Raw genomic sequence first — 22469 nt, 5'->3', positions numbered from 1 at the left:
TCCTCACAGGCCTTATGACTGTCCTATTGACCTCCTCCCGGGTACTACTCCACCCCGGGGCAGAATTTATCCTCTCTCTGTCCCAGAGACTCTTGCTATGTCTGAGTACATCCAGGAAAATTTAAAAAAGGGCTTTATCCGCAAATCCTCCTCTCCTGCCGGAGCCGGATTTTTCTTTGTGTCCAAAAAAGATGGCTCCCTACGTCCTTGCATTGACTACCGCGGTCTTAATAAAATCACGGTAAAGAACCGCTACCCTCTACCTCTCATCTCTGAACTCTTTGATCGCCTCCAAGGTGCCCACATCTTTACCAAACTGGACTTAAGAGGTGCTTATAATCTCATCCGCATCAGAGAGGGGGATGAATGGAAAACGGCATTTAACACTAGAGATGGACACTTTGAGTATCTGGTCATGCCCTTTGGCCTGTGCAACGCCCCTGCCGTCTTCCAAGACTTTGTTAATGAAATTTTTCGTGATCTCTTATATTCCTGTGTTGTTGTGTATCTGGACGATATCCTGATTTTTTCTGCCAACCTAGAAGAACACCGCCAGCATGTCCGCATGGTTCTTCAGAGACTTCGTGACAATCAACTTTATGCCAAAATGGAGAAATGTCTGTTTGAATGTCAATCTCTTCCTTTCCTAGGATACTTGGTCTCTGGCCAGGGACTACAAATGGATCCAGACAAACTCTCTGCCGTCTTAGATTGGCCACGCCCCTCTGGACTCCGTGCTATCCAAAGTTTTTTGGGGTTCGCCAATTATTACAGACAATTTATTCCACATTTTTCCACCATTGTGGCTCCTATCGTGGCTTTAACCAAAAAGAATGCCAATCCTAAGTCATGGCCTCCTCAAGCGGAAGACGCCTTTAAACAGCTCAAGTCTGCCTTTTCTTCAGCTCCCGTGCTCTCCAGACCTGACCCATCTAAACCCTTCCTATTGGAGGTTGATGCCTCCTCAGTAGGAGCTGGAGCAATCCTTCTACAAAAAAATTCTTCCGGGCATGCTGTTACTTGTGGTTTTTTTTCTAAGACCTTCTCTCCGGCGGAGAGGAACTACTCCATCGGGGATCGAGAGCTACTAGCCATTAAATTAGCACTTGAGGAATGGAGGCATCTGCTGGAGGGATCAAGATTTCCAGTTATTATTTACACCGATCACAAGAACCTCTCCTATCTCCAGTCTGCCCAACGGCTGAATCCTCGCCAGGCCAGGTGGTCTCTGTTCTTTGCCCGATTTAATTTTGAAATTCACTTTCGGCCTGCCGATAAGAACATTAGGGCCGATGCTCTCTCTCGTTCCTCGGATGCCTCGGAAGTAGAACTCTCTCCGCAACACATCATTCCTCCTGACTGCCTGATCTCCACTTCTCCAGCCTCCATCAGGCAAACTCCTCCAGGGAAGACCTTCGTCTCCCCACGCCAACGCCTCGGAATCCTCAAATGGGGTCACTCCTCCCATCTCGCAGGTCATGCGGGCATCAAGAAATCCGTGCAACTCATCTCTCGTTTCTATTGGTGGCCGACTCTGGAGACGGATGTTGTGGATTTTGTGCGAGCCTGCACTGTCTGTGCCCGGGATAAGACTCCTCGCCAGAAGCCCGCTGGTCTTCTTCATCCTCTGCCTGTTCCCGAACAGCCTTGGTCTCTGATTGGTATGGACTTTATTACAGACTTACCCTCATCCCGTGGCAACACTGTTGTTTGGGTGGTCGTTGATCGATTCTCCAAGATGGCACATTTCATCCCTCTTCCTGGTCTTCCTTCTGTGCCTCAGTTGGCAAAACAATTTTTTGTACACATTTTTCGTCTTCACGGGTTGCCCACGCAGATCGTCTCGGATAGAGGCGTCCAATTCGTGTCTAAATTCTGGAGGGCTCTCTGTAAACAACTCAAGATTAAATTAAACTTTTCTTCTGCTTATCATCCTCAATCCAATGGGCAAGTAGAAAGAATTAACCAGGTCCTGGGTGATTATTTACGGCATTTTGTTTCCTCCCGCCAGGATGACTGGGCAGATCTTCTACCATGGGCCGAATTCTCGTATAACTTCAGAGTTTCTGAATCTTCTTCCAAATCCCCATTTTTCGTGGTGTACGGCCGTCACCCTCTTCCCCCCCTCCCTACTCCCTTGCCCTCTGGTGTACCCGCTGTGGATGAAATATCTCGTGATCTTTCCACCATATGGAAAGAGACCCAAAATTCTCTCTTACAGGCTTCATCACGCATGAAGAAGTTTGCTGATAAGAAAAGAAGAGCTCCCCCCATTTTTCTCCCGGAGACAAGGTATGGCTCTCCGCTAAATATGTCCGCTTCCGTGTTCCCAGCTACAAATTGGGACCACGCTATCTTGGTCCTTTCAAAATTTTGTGCCAGATTAATCCTGTCTCTTATAAACTTCTTCTCCCTCCTTCTCTTCGTATTCCTAATGCCTTTCACGTTTCTCTTCTTAAACCACTCATCATCAACCGTTTCTCTCCTAAACTTATCTCTCCCACTCCTGTCTCCGGTTCTTCTGACATCTTTCCCGTAAAGGAGATACTGGCCTCCAAAAAGGTCAGAGGAAAAACCTTCTTTTTGGTTGACTGGGAGGGCTGTGGTCCTGAAGAGAGATCCTGGGAACCTGAGGACAATATCCTAGATAAAAATCTGGTCCTCAGGTTCTCAGGCTCCAAGAAGAGGGGGAGACCCAAGGGGGGGGTACTGTTACGCCGAGCGCTCCGGGTTCCCGCTCCTCCCCGGAGCGCTCGCTACACTCTCGCTACCGCAGCGCCCCGGTCAGATCCACTGACCGGGTGCGCTGCGATACCGCCTCCAGCCGGGATGCGATTCGCGATGCGGGTGGCGCCCGCTCGCGATGCGCACCCCGGCTCCCGTACCTGACTCACTCTCCGTCGGTCCTGTCCCGGCGCGCGCGGCCCCGCTCCCTAGGGCGCGCGCGCGCCGGGTCTCTGCGATTTAAAGGGCCACTGCGCCGCTGATTGGCGCAGTGGTTCTAATCAGTGTGTTCACCTGTGCACTCCCTATGTATACCTCACTTCCCCTGCACTCCCTCGCCGGATCTTGTTGCCATTGTGCCAGTGAAAGCGTTCCCTTGTGTGTTCCTAGCCTGTGTTCCAGACCTCCTGCCGTTGCCCCTGACTATGATCCTTGCTGCCTGCCCCGACCTTCTGCTACGTCCGACCTTGCTTCTGTCTACTCCCTTGTACCGCGCCTATCTTCAGCAGTCAGAGAGGTTGAGCCGTTGCTAGTGGATACGACCTGGTCACTACCGCCGCTGCAAGACCATCCCGCTTTGCGGCGGGCTCTGGTGAATACCAGTAGTGACTTAGAACCGGTCCACTAGCACGGTCCACGCCAATCCCTCTCTGGCACAGAGGATCCACCTCCTGGCAGCCGGCATCGTGACAATGTCCTTAGGTCTTCCCCTCTGAAACTCACCTTCTTTCCCTCAGGGAAGAGAAAACAAACTTTTTACTCTCTGAGCTTGAGCGGGCATCACACAGGTAAGACATGTCCTTTCGGATGCTGGTGGCTCTCTGCTTTCCTGGGAGGAGTTAGCGGACCAATATGGTCTCCGGCCTCAGCCTTCAAGTACTTTCAGTTAAAATCCTTTATGCGCTCCTTACCGAGCTGCCAGAATTTCTATGCTACTGACAAGATGTTTTACACTTTTCTGGGAGAGGCGGAGAGCCGTCAGTCTTTGTCAGACATATCCGCTCACTTAAAGCAAGTGGCTCTCAACTCATTAAGGGACACTGTATTCCAATCTTGGGAGAAGGTCTTGGGGGTTCGAGATGTTCAATCTAAATTGCTCCTGGGTCTCCTACAGGTCAGGAAGGCGACCACTAGTGAAACCTGAAGGGAGACTCATTTCCGTATTTTACACAAAGCTACTTATGCTTACAATCTCTCTAGGCTGGGTTTACACCACGTTTTGTACTTACGGTTCCCGTATATGGCTGAGAGGAGGGGGCGGGGCTTAATCGCAGCGCCCGCACTCAGCCATATAGGGAAACCGTATTTAATGCATGTCTATGAGCCAACTGGAGTGAACCATAGCCTCCGGTCGGCTGCGTTTTCGGCCGTATGCGTTTTCCCGACCGCAGGCAAAAACGTGGTCGACCGCGTTTTTGCCTACGGTCGGGAAACCGCATACGGACGAAAATGCAGCCGACAGGAGGCTGCGGTTCACTCCGGTCGGCTCATAGACATGCATTAAATACGGTTCCCGAATACGGCTGAGTGCGGGCGCCGCGATTAAGCCCCGCCTCCCTCCTCTGAGCCGTATACGGGACCCGTAAGTACAAAACGTGGTGTGAACCTCCGGCACACTACCTGAGAAGGTGCCCTAAATGTGACTTAGAGAAGGCGGGTCTCCTACACACGCTCTGGGAGTGTCCAGCTCTATTGGCCATGTGGAAAGAAGTGGGGGAGTTTATTACGCAAGTGTGGCAGGTGGAGGTCCATCTGACCCCGTTGGGTATGATCTTTCATTACATACCCAGGGGATCACAATCTCCAGCGGACAGTTTAGTTGCTATAAAAGGAGATCATCTCATGTTGTTATTTACAGTTAAATGTTTATTGCTTTTCTGGTTGCAGGAGGAGCACCCCACTATGGCACAAGAAGGCCTTCTATTTATTGATAGGCTAGAGACCTTGTGTAATACAGAACTTAGGGCAGGGAAATTACTAAACTCATGTCTGATTTTTGCCATTGTTCCTGGTATTGTAGGGCATCCCTGGCGGGCACCTTGGGGAGGTTATTGGTGGAGGTGTAGGATCAGATAACTTCTCAGTGGCGGTGGTTTGGGGCGGTGCAGCAGACTTTTCTTCTCTCTTTTCTTGTCTATACTTCTTTTTCTCTTCTTCCCTTGCTTTTGTGTCGATTCTCTATATCTGCTCCTATTTCCATTCTCCATCTTTCTATATGCCATATTTGGGGTCCTTTGCCCCTCTGCTTATTGCGGAATTACCTTCTGAGTTCTGATGGGGTTGGTCCTCTAGCGTGGCTAGGGGATACTTTATTTTATTTTCTTTCACTTGTTTCTTTGTTAGGTATTTTGTATGATGGAGGGTAGTGTTTTTATTTTCTTTTTGCATTTGTTTTAAGATTTCAGTACACTGTTGTATGGTGGGAGGTGGGTTAGATGTAGGTCAGTATACCGAGGCCTTCCTCTCTTAGAGAGGTCGGCTACATGAGGGAAATGGTTCTTTATGCTACTTGCACTATTTCTGCCCTTCACTGCTCGGACATGGAATGTTTGACACTGTTATTGTGGGGACTTAGCCTCTGTGTTCATGATTTTATTAGATTTTCGTGACAGCTATGTATGCCACCCACTGTCTTACTGTACAACTCTGTATGATGTTGTTTTCCTTTAATTGAAATGTTAATAAAACATTGTTTAAAAAAAATAATTTATAAAAAGCGATCAAAAAGTCCCATCAAAATAAAAATGGTACTGATAAAAGCTACAGATCACACCGCAAAAAAATTTAGCCCTCAGATAGCCCCGTATGCAGAAAAATAAAAAAGTTATAGGGGTCAGAAGATGACTATTTTAAACATACTAACTTTGATGCATGTAGTTATAATTTTTTTTAAAGTAGTCAAATAAATAAAATCTACATAAATTGGGTATCCTAGTAACCATATGGACCTACAGAATAAATATAAGGTGTCATTTTTACTGAAAAGTGCACTGCGCAGAAATGGAAGCCCCCAAATTTTACAAAATGGCGTTTTTCTTTTCAATTTCACCCCACAAATATATATTTTTTGGTTTTGCTGTAGATTTTGTTAGTAAATGATTGATGTCATTACAAAGTACAATTGGTGATGCAAAAAACAAGCCCTTATATGGGTCTGTAGGGGCAAAATTTAAAGCGTTGTGATTTTTAGAAGGGGAGAAGGAAAAAGTGCAAAAACTAAAATTGGCCTCAAAATGGGCTTCATCCTTAAAGGGGTACTCCGCCCCTGGCATCTTATCCCCTATCCAAAGGATAGAAGATAAGATGTTAGATCGCCGCGGTCCCGCTGCTGGGGACCCCGGGGATCGCCGCTGCGGCACCCAGCCACCCAGCGCAGGTGAAGAGAGCTGCACCCTATCTTTGTTTTTTTACATTAGTATTCTCTTTTAGGAGGAGCATGCCCAGTTAATGGGGTGAAGAACATGACAAAGAGATCAGGTCGTTAACTTGGCTTTCAAATTCCCAAAATCTTAATCCGGTCAAGCATCTGTGGGACATGCTGGAAAAACAATTCTGATCCATGGATGTTACACACTAAATAAGTATATACAAACACTGTAAGTAATTCAAGAGGAATTTACTTGAATTCTCCAAATTAATGCACATCTCCTCTGCCCATTGACTTCAATGTTATTTCTGCTGTCCTGTTCACACTGCGTAAATTCTGCTAGCAGAATTCCGACGCTTAATTCCATTCCGCTTGAAGAAAAAACATGTTCATTCTTCAAGCGGAATCCGCGAGCAGAAATCAATTGAAGTCAATGGTAAAAAAAAAAATTCCGCCCGACATCATTTTCGCGCGGAATTCATGTGCAATTTACGCAGAATTTGCGTGCAATTTGAGCAGATTTCGCACGGAATTGGCTGAAAAACCCTTCGCTTCTTTACTTTAAGCCGTTATTAGTCATAATTGTGATGATTATGGCTTGCAGCTCATGAAAACCCCAAATCCCCAATATATTATATGATTTGGGGAGCCATGTCATCTGCTGGTGTTGGTCCACTGTGCTTCATTAAAGGGGTTATCCAGGAAATGATTTTATATATCAACTGGCTCCAGAAAGTTAAACAGATTTGTAAATTACATCTAGAAAAAAATCTTAATCCTTTCAGTACTTATGAGCTTCTGAAGTTAAGGTTGTTCTTTTCTGTCTAAGTGCCCTCTGATGACACCTGTCTCGGGAACCGCCCAGTTTAGAAGAGGTTTGCTATGGGGATTTGCTTCTAAACTGGGCGGTTCCCGAGACACGTGTCATCAGAGAGCACTTAGACAGAAAAGAACAACCTTAACTTCAGAAGCTCATAAGTACTGAAAGGATTAAGATTTTTTAATAGAAGTAAATTACAAATCTGTTCAACTTTCTGGAGCCAATTGATATATATAAAAAAAAGTTTTTTCCTGGAAAACCCCTTTAAGTCCAGGGTCAACGCATCCGACAATCGGGAGATTTTGGGGCACTTTATGCTTCTTTTCCTTTTAAGTTGCATTAATGAAATTCAATTAATTTTTTGAGTTTCACCTGTATATAGGCATGAAATTATACGGAATTGGCTTCCAGACTTACGGCAACTCTCATATTAATAAGGTCTTTTGGCTTTTGTTAACCTTACAAACCACATTACTATTTTATGACAACCCCTTTAAATTACAAACCACATGACTATTTTATGAGATAACTGGTAACAGTAGCTCACAATGAAATCCCTATTCAGTACCATTGTTAGATTTGAAGATGTGCTACCACCATTGGTGCACCAGGGGGCGGTGTTCCCACGATAATAAGACTGTGTTTCTATACATAAAGGTTTTTGTACGAGCCTATGTGCATACAAATGTTTATTACACTATCTCTTTCCAATGACTAGGCATGACCTGCATCCATTGTCCATGGCTGTTGAAATAATGAAGTGCAGAATTTGAATTGTAAACTAATATTTTCCTGCAACTTATTTATGTTTTTACAAGGCTTATATCTAAGCACTGTAGAGGACTATAAAGAATTCTGCCCCTCAGCCAATGCACACCACACTGTTGAAGTTCCGCCCAGAGATATACTACGTGGACATTCTCTGTCACCATTGATGTCAATGTAGTCCGGGTAGAATTATACCAGAAGAATTATCATGTTCCTTCTTTTGGTTGGTCCAGAATCCTTAATTTCCGCAGTGGAATTTTCCACCGCAGAACTTCTGCAGTGCGGATGGTGCAGCAGAATCCCATTCAAAACAAGTGGAATTGCTGCAAGTGGAATTCTGAGGCTGAATTTTCTGGGCAAAAATTCAATAGTGTGGATGGGTCCTCAGGGGTTACTTTATTGTCCGGAAATGCATTGCCGCCTATGAGTCCTTGCGTAATGTCCACCCGTGTTTTCCCGGGGGAAATGCAGCACATTTTACTACCGTGTAAACATGGCCTAATGCTGGCAATACTTTTCAGACAGCTGTCCGAATAACACTTGTTTGATCAGCAGCAATTTCTCCCCCCACATACACTGCTCAAAAAAATAAAGGGAACACTAAGATAACACATCCTAGATCTGAATGAATGAACTAATCATATGAAATACTTTCCTGTCTACATAGTTGAATGTGCTGACAACAAAATCACACAAAAATTATCAATGAAATCAAATTTATTAACCCATGGAGGTCTGGATATGGAGTCACACTCAAAATCACAGTGGAAAACCACACTACAGGCTGATCCAACTCTGATGTAATGTCCATAAAACAAGTCAAAATGAGGCTCAGTAGTGTGTGTGGCCTCCACGTGCCCGTAGGACCTCCATACAATGCCTGGGCATGATCCTGATGAGGTGGCGGACAGTCTGTAGTGCAACGTGGCGTTGGTGGATGGAGCGAGACATGATGTCCCAGATGTGCACAATCGGATTCAGGTCTGGGGAACGGGCGGCCAGTCCATAACATCAATGCCTTCCTCTTGCAGGAACTGCTGACACACTCCAGCCACATGAGGTCTAGCATGGTCTTGCATTAGGAGGAACCCAGGGCCAACCACACCAGCATATGGTCTCACAAGGGGTCTGAGGATCTTATCTCGGTACCTAATGGCAGTCAGGCTACCTCTGGCAAGCACATGGAGGGCTGTGTGCCCCCCCCCCCCACCCAAAGAAATGCCACCCATTACTGACCCACTGCCAAACCGGTATTTCTGGAGGAAGTTGCAGGCAGCAGAACGTTCTCCACGGTGTCTCCAGACTCTGTCATGTCTGTCACATGTGCTCAGTGTAAACCTGCTTTCATCCGTGAAGTGCACAGGGCGCCAGTGGCGAATTTGTTGATCTTGGTGTTCTCTGGCAAAAGCCAAATGTCCTGCATGGTTTTGGCCCTCATACCACTCTCATGGAGTCTGTTTCTGACCGTTTGAGTTGACACATGCACATTTGTGGCCTGCTGGAGGTCATTTTGCAGGGCTCTGGCAGTGCTCCTCCTTGCACAAAGGCGGAGGTAGCGGTCCTGCTGCTGGGTGGTTGCCCTCCTATGGCCTCCTCCACGTCTCCTGATGTACTGTCCTGTCTTCTGTCGGCTGTCCGAAGTTCCCGTCCCTAGCGTAAGGCCGACGTCGGAACATGCGTGAGTTTATTTTTTTTACCTTGTGTCTGCGCCGGCGGTGGCAACAAACAGCACGAGGAGGGCAGCAGGTGACATGTGAGTATTTACCCCGATGGGGGCAGCGCTGGGCTGATAATTAATTTTTGTTGGGGGGAGGGGGCAGAATAGCGCAGCGCTGGGCTGATAATGAATTTTTGTTGGGGGGGGGCAGAATAGCGCAGTGCTGGGCTGATAATTAATTTGGGGGGGGGGAGGAAATACCATTATATACCGTGGAACCGTCGAAAGTAAAAAAAAAAAATACCGTGATACGCAGATTTGGTCATACCGCCCAGCCCTAGTGCCGGCTAATGCGCGTAGCGTCAACCTCATTGAGGTCGAAGGTACGCCACCTCCCCATACAGCTCTATGGGAGAGGCGGGGAGGCACGAACACTGCATTGCCGCCTCTCCCATAGAGATACATGGAGGGGGGCGTGACGGTCGCAACGTCATGCTGCGGCCGACACGTCTTCTGCACGGGAGAGCAAGGGCTGGGCCGGGGCCCTGTGCAGGAGATCTCGGGGGGTCCCAGCGTTCAGACCCCCCGTGATCAGACACTGTTTTTGCTGCATTTCCTTTAAGGGTATGTTCCCATTGAGTTATGTAAACGGAAACTCTGCTCACAGAATTCTGCGAGCGGAGATTCAATCTGGTGGCTGCTGCTGAAATACTTTAGCGCTAGGACAGAACAGCACATCACCATTGGCAGCTATGCAGTGCTAGCGGACTTCCGCACAGAGAATGAGCATGTTCTGAAATTCTGCTGAAATTCCGCAGTGTGAACAGGTCCACGGAAGACCCATTCACACTAATGTTAGGAGTCCACACTGCGGAATTCCGATGTGCAATTCAGCGCTAATTACTCAATGTGAACAGAACAGAACAGTAAGGTCAAGAGATCTTGAAACTTTTGGACCAAATCTGTGTGGAGTCGGGGTGTAATGCAGGGTAAATGCAGATGCAAAGTGAACAACTCCAATCAGAGAAGACGTCATCTATCCTGTGTGGTATCGGCTGGGTGTGTGGTGCAGGGCAGATGTTATGGCCCAAGGGGCAGATGGTATTAGCCCCTTCATGTTTTGACGCCAGGTCGTGGTTTAGCCTTAACCACCCGAAGGTAATACTGCTGATCCTGGGTTTAGGGTTGCCACCCTGCCGGTATTTTACCGGCACAGCCGGTATTTTCATCTACATTCCGGGCTGTGCAGGTAAGTTTGGATGAAAAATACCGGCCATGCAATGGCCGGTATTTTTCATTCACTGACAGGGGCGGACGGAGCAGCATCCCCAGAAGAGCACTGCTTTCATGACCGGCCGTACAATGCCCAGGTCTGACACCAGCAGCCTGTGACAGGGAGAGCTCCGTGCGATGACAGGAAGAGACTGTACAGTGCTGGGGAGGGGGCGTGCACCTCCTGTCTCCCCCTCCCCCTCCTTCTCTCTGCCCCGTGCAGTCTTACAACCCTCCATAGGCAGAGCAGGGAGGGGAGAGGCCGTGTATTCTGTCTCCCTCTGCAGCGCAGGGCGGGTGAGTGTCTGTGTGTATATGTGTGTGTGTATATATGTGTCTGTGTATACATGTGTCTGTGTGTGTATACATGTGTCTGTGTGTATATATGTGTCTGTGTATATATATGTGTCTGTGTATATATATGTGTCTGTATACATGTGTCTGTGTATGTGTCTCTATGTGTCTGTGTATATATGTGTGTGTGTGTGTGTGTGTAGGGGGGGGGGGGGGGGGTAAACTGCCTAATCGGGGGGACAACTATGCTGCCTAATCTGGGGGACAACTGGGGTACAACTATGCTGCCTAATCTGGGGGACAACTATGCTGCCTAATCTGGGGGACAACTATGCTGCCTAATCTGGGGGACAACTATGCTGCCTAATCTGGGGGACAACTATGCTGCCTAATCTGGGGGACAAGTATGCTGCCTAATCTGGGGGACAAGTATGCTGCCTAATCTGGGGGACAACTGGGGTACAACTATGCTCCTAATCTGGGGGACAACTTGGGTACAACTATGCTCCTAATCTGGGGGACAACTGGGGTACAACTATGCTCCTAATCTGGGGGACAACTATGCTCCTAATCTGGGGGACAACTATGCTCCTAATCTGGGGGACAACTATGCTTCCTAATCTGGGGGACAACTATGCTCCTAATCTGGGGGACAACTATGCTGCCTAATCTGGGGGACAACTATGCTCCTAACCTGGGGGACAACTATGCTCCTAATCTGGGGGACAACTATGCTGCCTAATCTGGGGGACAACTATGCTCCTAATCTGGGGGACAACTATGCTCCTAATCTGGGGGACAACTATGCTGCCTGATCTGGGGAAAAACTACCCGGCCCTCCACAATATTTTTAGTTTCTCATGTGGCCCCATGGGATAAATAATTGCCCACCCCATTCCTCCTCAACCCCGGACATTCCTTAACCTGGAGCCGCCCGGGGAAAGGAGAAAGTGAAGACAAGAGACTGGTGAGACCTCTCTGCAAAATTGTGTATTTAATGCAGTGTTTCCCAACCAGGGTGCCTCCAGCTGTTGCAAAACTATTACTCCCAGCATGCCCAGACAGCCTTTGGCTGTCCGGGCATGCTGGGAGTTGTAGTTTTGCAATAGCTGGAGGCACCCTGGTTGGGAAACACTGATTTAATGTTTTAATGTATGAAACTATCTGCTGCGCTCTGTATCTAATCCTGTCATGTGCGATACTGTCTGCTGAGCCTGTGTATCTAATTCTGTCATGTGGTATATGAGCCTGTGTATCTAATCCTGTCATGTGCGATACTGCCTGATGAGCCTGTGTATCTAATCCTGTCATGTGCGATACTGTCTGCTGAGCCTGTGTATCTAATCCTGTCATGTGTGATACTGTGAGCTGAGCCTGTGCATCTAATCCTGTCATGTGTGATACTGTCTGCTGAGCCTGTGCATCTAATTCTGTCATGTGTGATACTGTCTGATTAGCCTGTTTATCTGACGTTGCGCAGGGGGACGTCACTCGTCATCAGAGAGAGCCAGCGTTGCTGTCGCGCACCACCACTTCCGCCGCTGCTGGCATAAATAGGGTTTTGGTAGGTATTCTCTAAATGTAATTTTTTTTGTGCGATATAGGAAAATTCCCCCCACATATATATTGTATCCCTCCAATCCCCTATGCCATTTCTTAAACCCCCCTCCCATCCCCCATGCCATTTCTTAAACCCCTGATCCCTCAGCCCCTGTGCAATCTGGCCCCTCCCCTTTTGTAGCTCCACCCCCACATAGCCACACCCATGACCGGTATTTTTCTGAGGGAAAGGTGGCAACCCTACCTGGGTTAGGCACAGGGGCAATGAAGACACCAATGCCAGATTAAGGACATAGGCGGCTTTACTGAGGCAAGTGATCTAGTCTTTGCAGTACAGCCAAATATCCCAGGGAGGTGACCAGTGACATAGGGGGACCTCACAGGCTTGCTGGGACTTGTAGTAGTTAGACTGACTTTAGTGCAGGCCACGGTGACTACAGATGGACTTGACTTCATAGAGTTGGTGACTGATAGTGTTGAGCGGCATAGGCCATATTCAAATTTGCGATATTTCGCGAATATATGGATGAATATTCGTCATATATTCGCATATTTGTAATATTCACGTTTTTTTTCGCATATGCGAAAATTCGCATATACGAAAATTTGCATATGTGAAAATTTATGAACTTTATAGTACGTATACCAGTGTAACTTGATAGAAGCAGTAGAAGTACAAGTCATACAAGTATCATCTATCAACATGGTTCGCAGCCAATTTGCGAGGAAGGAAGAAAGAATCATCATCAGTGTATTTTCGCATTACTTTTGTAGTTGTATCTTGTGAATTTATTGTTGATATATTGAGATAAACTTGCAAAACTACAACTCCCAGCATGCCCAGACAGCAAACAGCTGTCTGGGCATGCTGGGAGTTGTAGTTTTGCAACATCTGGAGGGCCACAGTTTGGAGACCACAGTGCAGTGGTCTCTAAACTGTAGACCTCCAGCTGTTGCAAAACTGCAAATCCCAGCATGCCCAAACAGCAAACAGCTGTCTCGGCATGCTGGGACTTGTAGTTGCGTACCTCCAGCTGTTGCATAACTACATCTCCCAGTACATGCTGGGAGTTGTAGTTTTGCAACAGCTGGAGGCACACTGGTTGGAAAATACTGAGTCAGGTAACAGAACCTAACTGAAGGTTTTCCAACCGATGTGCCTCCAGCTGTTGCAAAACTACAACTTCCAGAATGCACTGACAGACCATACATGCTGGGAGTTGTAGTTTTGCACCAGCTGTAGGCACACTGGTGGGGAACCACTGAGTTAGGAAACAGACTCTAGCTCATTGATTCCAACCCGTGTGCCTCCAGCTGTTGCAAAACTACAACTTTCAGCATGCACTGACTGCCTGGGCATGCTGGGAATTGTAGTTGTGCAACATCTGGAGGGCTACAGTTTGAGACCATTGTATAGTCGACCACGGTTTTAGGTCCGGTTGAAAAAGCACATACGGGGCAAAAATGAGCCGACTGGAGCGCACGTTTCACTCCGGTTGGCTCATTAAAATGAATTACCATACGGCGCATATGGTCGGGATACGGGAGCGCACCGTTTTAGCTCCCCCCAGCCGTATGCGCTCCCATATGGGTAAAAACGTGGTGTGAACCCACCCATAGCGAAGGGGTGGGATACTTTCCTATTGGTTGCCGGGTATGTTGCTAATCTCCGACAACTGTATTTGCATCATTCTCATTGGCCCACAAGCTAAAAGAAGGGAGGGATCAATATTCGCATATGTGAATATTCGTCCGGCGGTCTCTCACAGTAGTATTAGAGCCTTAAATTAAAATAAAAAAATAAGCGAATGTTCGTAATTTCGAACATATAGTGCTATATTCGCAAAGAAAAATTCGAACTGAAAATATTCGTGAGCAACACTAGTGACTGACAATAAGATGACTTGACTCAGGACCAACTTGTGGCTACAGGACTTTAGGCTTGATGCCTCCAATGCTCTGGGCACAGACACTGGAACAACTTGACGGCATTTGACCTCAGGAACTGGAGGGGCAAGCTGTGCATAACTAGCTTGCCCCCTGACTGGTGAGCAGTTAAGGGGTTAAGAAATATACAGGCAAGGTTTTTAGCCCAAAACTTGTTGGTAACTATAGTGGTATGTCCCATGGGTGGGGGGGGGAAGGAGTGCACCAATCAGGGGTTTAATAGTTTCCCGGGCTCTCAGGGACCCTCCCCTGGGTATTTATAGCTGTGGTGCCTCCCTTCCCCCCCTCAATCTGCCCAGGACCCAGAGTGTTGCCCTCCCTCCCTCCCCTTTTTGTATCTCTGTTTATTGTAAGTCACAGCTTGGCGGTAAGAAGACGGTGAAAGCGGGGTCAACCCGGGGTAGACCTCCACACAGGACGGTGTGGCAGCACCTCTCGGGTTGGCAAGAAGCCAATCGGTGTCTTTGTTACAGTTAAATTGTTATTTATATAAGTAATTTTATAAATAAAGCTGTGGCCGATCCCCACCCATAAAAAGTTGAATTGTTGTTGTGTCAGTTATTATTTAATTAATTATTGTAAAAAGGGGGAGGGGTAGTTATAGCCTGCTAGGAGCTAATTGGGTCTCAACAGTCTAAGAGAGAGATTGCAGCCCCTCCCCTGGTTATATAGGGGGGCTGTGCAAGGAGCCCATAGGTCACTTGGGGGGTTACCTGGTCACTGTAGCCCTCTGGGTAACAATCATGTGGCACATACATTAAAGCAACAGTACATTAAATGAGGCAAACCTATATACATAATGGAGGGGAGCCCTGGGGACATGCAGGGACTCTGCCTGACAGGGCAGGAGGACAGTACAGGGCCACATCATCCCGTACTGGGACATCGCATCTGTAATAAGTCTCCTATGTATCATGTGATTTTATTTTATTTTTTTTCCAGATACCAAGGCCTTGTGTGACCGTTACCTATGCACGACTTTAGCTACGCCATTGTTTAGTCTAAATGAAGGTCTGCCCCTTGAAAACAAAGCGACACGCGAGATGTTTGCTGTGTAACATATGTCTCCAGGAATGGCCTGCAGTGTTCCTGCTCAATAACCCAAGGCTGATTTATATTCAGTAGCACAGTATATGGAACAATAGACAACGTAATTATGTCACGTTACATTTCCCAGAAGCAGGGCTCGTTATAGCTCTGTATTAAGGGGTAGGATCCGGATCCGGCCCTCCCCCCCCCCCCCCCCCCCCCCCAAAAGTCACTTTAGAACTCAGCAGAGAGCCAGGGCTGCAGTCTGGAGGTGACATCACAGTGACGTTGGGCCAGCAGCTGCTTAGTGTAGGAGGGCAGGCTCCTGTCTTCTCTTCATATCCAGGGCTGCACAAGTCTTCTCTCTGCCAGGATCTCTGCCCCATCAGCCCACCTCACACAAGTAAGTCCTAACCTAATTCTTTGTTCTATCACATTGGGCACATCAGCTGGCACACTGCCTGGGCTTTAAGGGCATTTCGCACCACCTTTCATCATTCCCCTATGGCAAGGTTTCCCAAGCAGGGTGCCTCCAGCTGTTGCAAAACTACAACTCCCAGCATCCCCGGACAGCCAACGGCTGTCCGGGGATGCTGGGAGTTGTAGTTTTGCAACAGCTGGAGGCACCCTGCTTGGGCAACACTGCCCTACGCGTTCACTGTACAGACTGCTGCAGCTCTGCTTTTCCTATAACAGGAAACGAATCGAGATTTACCATTTTCTCATTCGTTATTAAGAGTCCTGTTCACCTATTAACCTACGGCGGGGTGGGTAGAAAGTTTACCATGTTGTAGGATGGGATGATGTGAAATGTAAAAACACTTTATTTTATCATTTAAGTCTGTAATTCGTATCCAGATATAGCAGGGCTGAAGTGGTTAATTGTAGCCGACATGACTTTGCGCTTTGGCGCACTTTATCCTATGCTGGCGTTACATTAGTGATCTTCATTACGACAAACACGACCTAAAATAGTTTACGTTCATAAGCCAACGGCTGTCCGGGGATGCTGGGAGTTGTAGTTTTGCAACAGCTGGAGGCACCCTGCTTGGGCAACACTGCCCTACGCGTTCACTGTACAGACTGCTGCAGCTCTGCTTTTCCTATAACAGGAAACAAATCGAGATTTACCATTTTCTCATTTCGTTATTAAGAGTCCTGTTAACTGCTTTTCGGCACAAACCTGGTTGTTTTAGAGAATAATATTCATTCGCCATTGAATCGCTACCGATATACTGAACAATTGGCAGAGACATATGCCGAGACGGGCAAAATTACACATCATCCACTTTGGTACAGTAGACTGGGTGTGTCCCCTGCGCATACAGTAGAGTTTTCGCTGATACAATTGACCCAAGAGTTAAGGATCTTAAAGGGGCAACGAGCCGAAAATGTAAGCGCTCAAAGAAGTAAAGTCTATAAGAAGAGCTGAAGACAGCCATCATGTATAATTACAGTGGTCCCTCAAGTTACAATATTAATTGGTTCCAGGACGGCCATTGTATGTTGAAACCATTGTATGTTGAGACCAGAACTCAATGGAAACCTGGTAATTGGTTCTGAAGCCACCAAAATGTCATCCAAAAATAGGAAAAGTGAAAGATTAAAGAAAAATAAGTAGATAACTAATAAAGATAGAGCAAGTGCTTACATATAAAAGTAAGAAAGATCTGCTGGGAGCTGTAATCACCGTCTATATAGAGGGACAGGAGCTTCTTCAGGGTCCTGTACAGTACACAGTGTCCTAAAAAAGTAACATGGAGCCGCCCTCACCTGGTGTCCAAAGGAGCAGCTAACCCTGGCACAGGTAAAGAGTAGTGCAGAACATGTAATACCTCCCTCTACTGTAGGGGGCGCTACCAGATACCAGTCAGTGCATGCACTTCAGTAATACAGGGGTTTTACCAGTGAATGTCCATTCTGATTGGTCAGATCTTCCGGCAATTGACACGTTTCACAGATCTGGACTGACCATAGCATTGTATGTTGAGTTTGGTTTCAAGTTACAATGGTCCAGAAAAGACCATTGTATGTTGAAACTATTGTAAGTTGAGGGATCACTGTATACGTATCTCTCTTGGGTTCTCAGAACTGGACAAACGAGGGGTTAAATTGTGATCATGGCGGCAGACATTTTATCTGGCCATCCTCTTGTGAAGCCTTGTAGTCAGTCTCTATTGATCCCGAACTGGGTGATAACGGCAAACAATAAAATGGCGATCAACAAAGTGACAAAATAATATTTTAGGTGTGTGTCCCTTTAAAAATATTTAAGGTTTGTGTCCCTTTAAGAACAATCTCGACTGCCAATTGGAGAAAGAAAAAAACTTTTCGTAACTTTTCTTACACTTCCCATTTCTAAAACCACATGGTCAGTGATCGTATTTGTGCTAGTGAATGCCAAGACTCACCATGATGCCAAAAATCAGCTTTTCTGTTTCTCTTAGCAGAGCTGGGTTTGTCATTTGGCACAGGTCGTTGTGGTACCTGGGTCGATGTGTTGTTCCGTGTTTTTTTTTTATTTATTTTTTTTACATAGGACTGCAAGTAAAACTACATCATTAGAACCGTGTATAAATAACGTAACCATATAGGAGATAAATAATACATTCAGCTCTGCTACATCTGTCAAGGTCTTGCAGAATAGCGTTTTTGCAGAATTAGTGTCATTAGAATGTGAAGTAACTGCAGGGAGGGATGTATGCAGACACCAGTCATGTGAAGCTTATCTGCAGCGCGGTCAGGCTGGTAGTCTCACCAGCTTTGTATGGCGGTACATGGCAGGGTGTGGTCCTTGACTGATGCAGTGCCAGCCGTGCCAAAGTGTTCACACGTTGTGTTACCGCTGCCATTTGCCTCATTTTTAAAGCAAAAAAAACGCATCGATTCTGCGACGCGGTAAAGCATCGTGTGAACACAGCCTTATATTGCTGGATATGCATTTTATTGCCATTAATGAATGGAATGCCAGGACTACAGTGGAGATTAAACAGAGAAGGCAGTGGGAGACTGTAAATCTGTCTAAGGCTGGGTTCACACTACGTTTTGTACGTAGGGGGGCGTGGCTTAATCGCGGCGCCCGCACTTAGCCGTATTTGGGAACCGCATTTAATGCATGTCTATGAGCCGACTGGAGTGAACCGCAGCCTCTGGTCGGCTGCGTTTTCGGCCGTATGCGGTTTCCCGACCGCAGGCAAAAACGTTGTTGACCGCGATTTGCCTACGGTCGGGAAACCGCATACGGCCGAAAAGGCAGCCGACCGGAGGCTACGGTTCACTCCGGTCGGCTCATAGACATGCATTAAATGCGGTTCCCAAATACGGCTGAGTGCGGGCGCCGCGATTAAGCCCCGCCCCCTCCTCTTAGCCGTATACGGGAACCGAAAGTACAAAACGTAGTGTGAACCCAGCCTCAGGGTATGTTCACACTGCAGGTTTGGAGAGGGATTACCGCGAGTAATTCTGCTCGCTTAGTCCTCTCCAATTCATTCAGCAGTGAAAAACCCCATAGTATGTAATTACATTTCTGCTCCTCAGTTCACACTGAGGAATTTCCGCTAGTGGAATTCTGTCACTGAATTCCGTTCCGCATGAAGAATGAACATGTTCTTTCTTCATGCAGAATTCGCATCCTAACCCCATAGAACTCAATGTAAATATTTTTTTCAGTCCGCCACACTTTCGCGCGGAAATAGCGTGAAATTCATGCAAAAATAAATAAATAAAAAATAACGTCTCCTTTGCCGCGCTGAATTCCGCACTGATTTCTGTGCGGAATGCTGTGTGGAATTCCGCGCACATTCCACGCAGAAAAAACTGTCATTTCTGAGCGGATTTTTTCAGCGAGAATTCCGCGTAAATATTAAAGGGGTTATCCAGGAAAAAAAAAATTTTATATATCAACTGGCTCCAGAAAGTTAAACAGATTTGTAAATTACTTCTATTAAAAAATCTTAATCCTTTCAGTACTTATGAGCTTCTGAAGTTAAGGTTGTTCTTTTCTGTCTAAGTGCTCTCTGATGACACCTGTCTCAGGAAACGCCCAGTTTAGAAGCAAATCCCCATAGCAAACCTCTTCTAAACTGGGCGTTTCCCGAGACAGGTGTCATCAGAGAGGATTTAGACAGAAAAGAGCAACCTTAACTTCAGAAGCTCATAAGTACTGAAAGGATTAAGATTTTTTTATAGAAGTAATATACAAATCTGTTTAACTTTCTGGAGCCAGTTGATATATATATATATATATATATATATATATATATATATATACAAAAAGTTTTTCCTGGAATACCCCTTTAATCAGTGTGAACATACCCTAACAGATACAGGTTTATATTTCAATCATTGTCTATGGCAGTGTTTCCCAAACGGGGTGCCTCCAGCTGTTGCAAAACTACAACCCCCAGCATGCCCGGACAGCCGTAGGCTGTCCGGGCATGCTCGGAGTTGTAGTTATGCAACAGCTAGAGGCACACTGTCTATGGAAGGCTTAGTAACATATACAATAAGCATTGTAATAGCTGCAAATACATCTGAATTATATTTTCCAGTTTATAGTTTCCATTGCCCGGTTTTTCCTTCCTCATCCTTGTTGGGGAGAAAAATGAACAAAGGAGGAAGCTTTTGACTTCATATCCCGTCCTCATATATTGTTGTCATATCCCAACCTCATACTCCAACCTCCTATCCCGTCCTCCTATCTGGTGCTCCTATCCCGACCTCCTTTCCCATCATCCTATCCCGTGCTCCTTTCTCGTCCTCATATCCTGACCTCCTATCCTGACCTCCTATCCCGTCCTCCTATCCCGACCTCCTATCCCGACCTCCTATCCCGTCCTCCTATCCTGTCCTCCTTTCTCGTCCCCATATCCCAACCTCCTATCCCGACCTCATATCCCGTCCTCCTATCCCATCCTCCTATCCCGTCCCCCTATCCCGACCCCCTATGCCGACCCCCTGTCCCGTCCTCCTATCCCGTCCTCCTATCCCGTCCTCCTATCCCGTCCTCCTATCCCGTCCTCCTATCCCGTCCTCCTATCCCGTCCTCCTAACCCGTCCTCCTAACCCGTCCTCCTATCCCGTCCTCCTATCCCGTCCTCCTAACCCGTCCTCCTATCTCGACCTCCTATCTCGACCTCCCATCGCGTCCTCATATCCCGACCTGTAATATGTGTACCAGGTATTGAAATATCTCCAGCCGTACGGAAGTTATGTGGGAACATACATTTCCCATTGATTTGCATGGGACGTTAAACAAAAACCCTGACCCTCACAAATGGGGGTAGTTAAGGGTTAAATTAACACATATAACATATAAGGACATATCAGTAACATGTGACCAAGTATTATTGAAATATCTCCAGCCGTTTGGAAGTTATGCCGTAACATATATTTCCCATAGACTTGTATAGGACTTTAAACATAAGCCCCGCCCCTGGCAAATGGGGGGTGAGTAAGGGTTAAATCACCTATCCTATGTTTGTTGTTGACATATAAGTAACATGTGGCCAAGTTTCATGTTAATATCTTTAGCCGTTTGGAAGTTTTTGTGGAACATACACACATGCATACATACACACACACACACACATGCATACATATATACATACATACACACATACATATATACACACATACATACACACATATACATACATACATACACACACACACATACATACATACATACACACATACATACACACATACATACATACACACACACACACATACATACATATACACATACACACATACATATACACATACATACACACATACATACATACACACACACATACATACATACACACATACATACACACATATATACATACATACATACACACATACATACATACATACATACATACATACACACATACATACACACATATATACATACATACACACATACATACACACACACATACATACATACACACACACATACATACACACACACATACATATATACATACATACATACACACACATACATACATACACACACATACATACATACATACATACACACACACACATACATACATACATACACACACATACATACACACACACGTTGAGCTTTATATATATAGATTTTATTGCAAAGAGCTATCTAAGACTATGTTCACATGGTGTAATAAGGACGCAAAAAATTCAAATGCAATCTGACATACAATTCTTTTGAAATCATCATATTTACTTGTATTTTCCAGGCAGGTTTTTTGACGAATATTTGAAGCTTATTTTCAAAAATGATGTGGACAAAATTTAAATGAAATGTAAACTGTTCAGGCTTTTTCCACTGTATAATGTAACGGCAAATCCTGCGGCAGAAATGACAATTTCGGACATGAGCATGTCCATTCTTTCCACGGAATCCTCTTGGAAACAGTGCAGAGGAAAAGTTGCCCAGTTGCCCATAGCAACCAATGAGATTGCTACTTTCATTTTGCAGAGGCCTTGTTGAAAATGAAAGATGCGATCTGATTGGTTGCTAAGGGCAACTTTTCCTCTGGACAGGTTTTGATAAGTCTCCCCCTTAGGGTATGTTCACACTACGAATATGTTACTGAATCTCCACTCACAGAATTCAGCGAGCGGAGCTTCAGCCTGGCAGTCGGTGGCGGCGGTACAACCGTGGGGCACTGCGCCGTCACAATTGACGGCTATGCAATACTCTCGGACTTCCGCACAAAGAATGAACATGTTCTTTTTTTGCGCGGAACAATTGTCCTCCGCTGAAATTCCGCAGTGTGAACGGGTCTCGCGGAAGACCCATTCACACTGATGCTAACATTCACTGTGCGGAATTCCATTCGCGGAATTCCGCTCACAGAATTCGCCAGTGTGAACATACCCTTAGAGCCCCGGAAATCCTTGTCATACATGAATCAACATTTTCGTTCTTTCGGTGGAATCCACCAGCAGAAGCCCATTTGTTGAATGGGAATAAAAATTTCGGCAATAAAGTCTGCAGCATATTCCATGCAAAATAAGCATCGATTCCACAAAATGTTGAAAGT

At 46.2% G+C, this 22469-nt stretch overlaps 1 protein-coding gene and 1 long non-coding RNA gene across 2 annotated transcripts in view; both read left to right on the top strand.

Annotated features, from left to right (window-relative positions):
* The window catches only part of LOC130267340 (uncharacterized), a 41304-nt gene extending 25713 nt beyond the window's left edge, over positions 1 to 15591 (top strand). Inside the window, exon 3 of the long non-coding RNA XR_008843150.1 lies at positions 15352 to 15591. This is a non-coding gene — a long non-coding RNA (uncharacterized LOC130267340). The remainder of the gene's footprint in view (positions 1 to 15351) is intronic.
* Positions 15592 to 15730: 139 nt separating this feature from the next.
* Positions 15731 to 22469, top strand: part of ANXA6 (annexin A6) — a 111276-nt gene continuing 104537 nt past the window's right edge. The window contains exon 1 of the mRNA XM_056516910.1: positions 15731 to 15841. The gene's annotated coding sequence lies outside the window, so the exon portion shown is untranslated. The remainder of the gene's footprint in view (positions 15842 to 22469) is intronic.

Source organism: Hyla sarda, chromosome 4 (assembly GCF_029499605.1).
Source record: "Hyla sarda isolate aHylSar1 chromosome 4, aHylSar1.hap1, whole genome shotgun sequence".
Taxonomy (NCBI): Eukaryota; Metazoa; Chordata; class Amphibia; order Anura; family Hylidae; genus Hyla; species Hyla sarda.
Note: the sequence above shows the minus strand (reverse complement) of the source record. Positions and strands in the feature narration are given on the sequence as shown.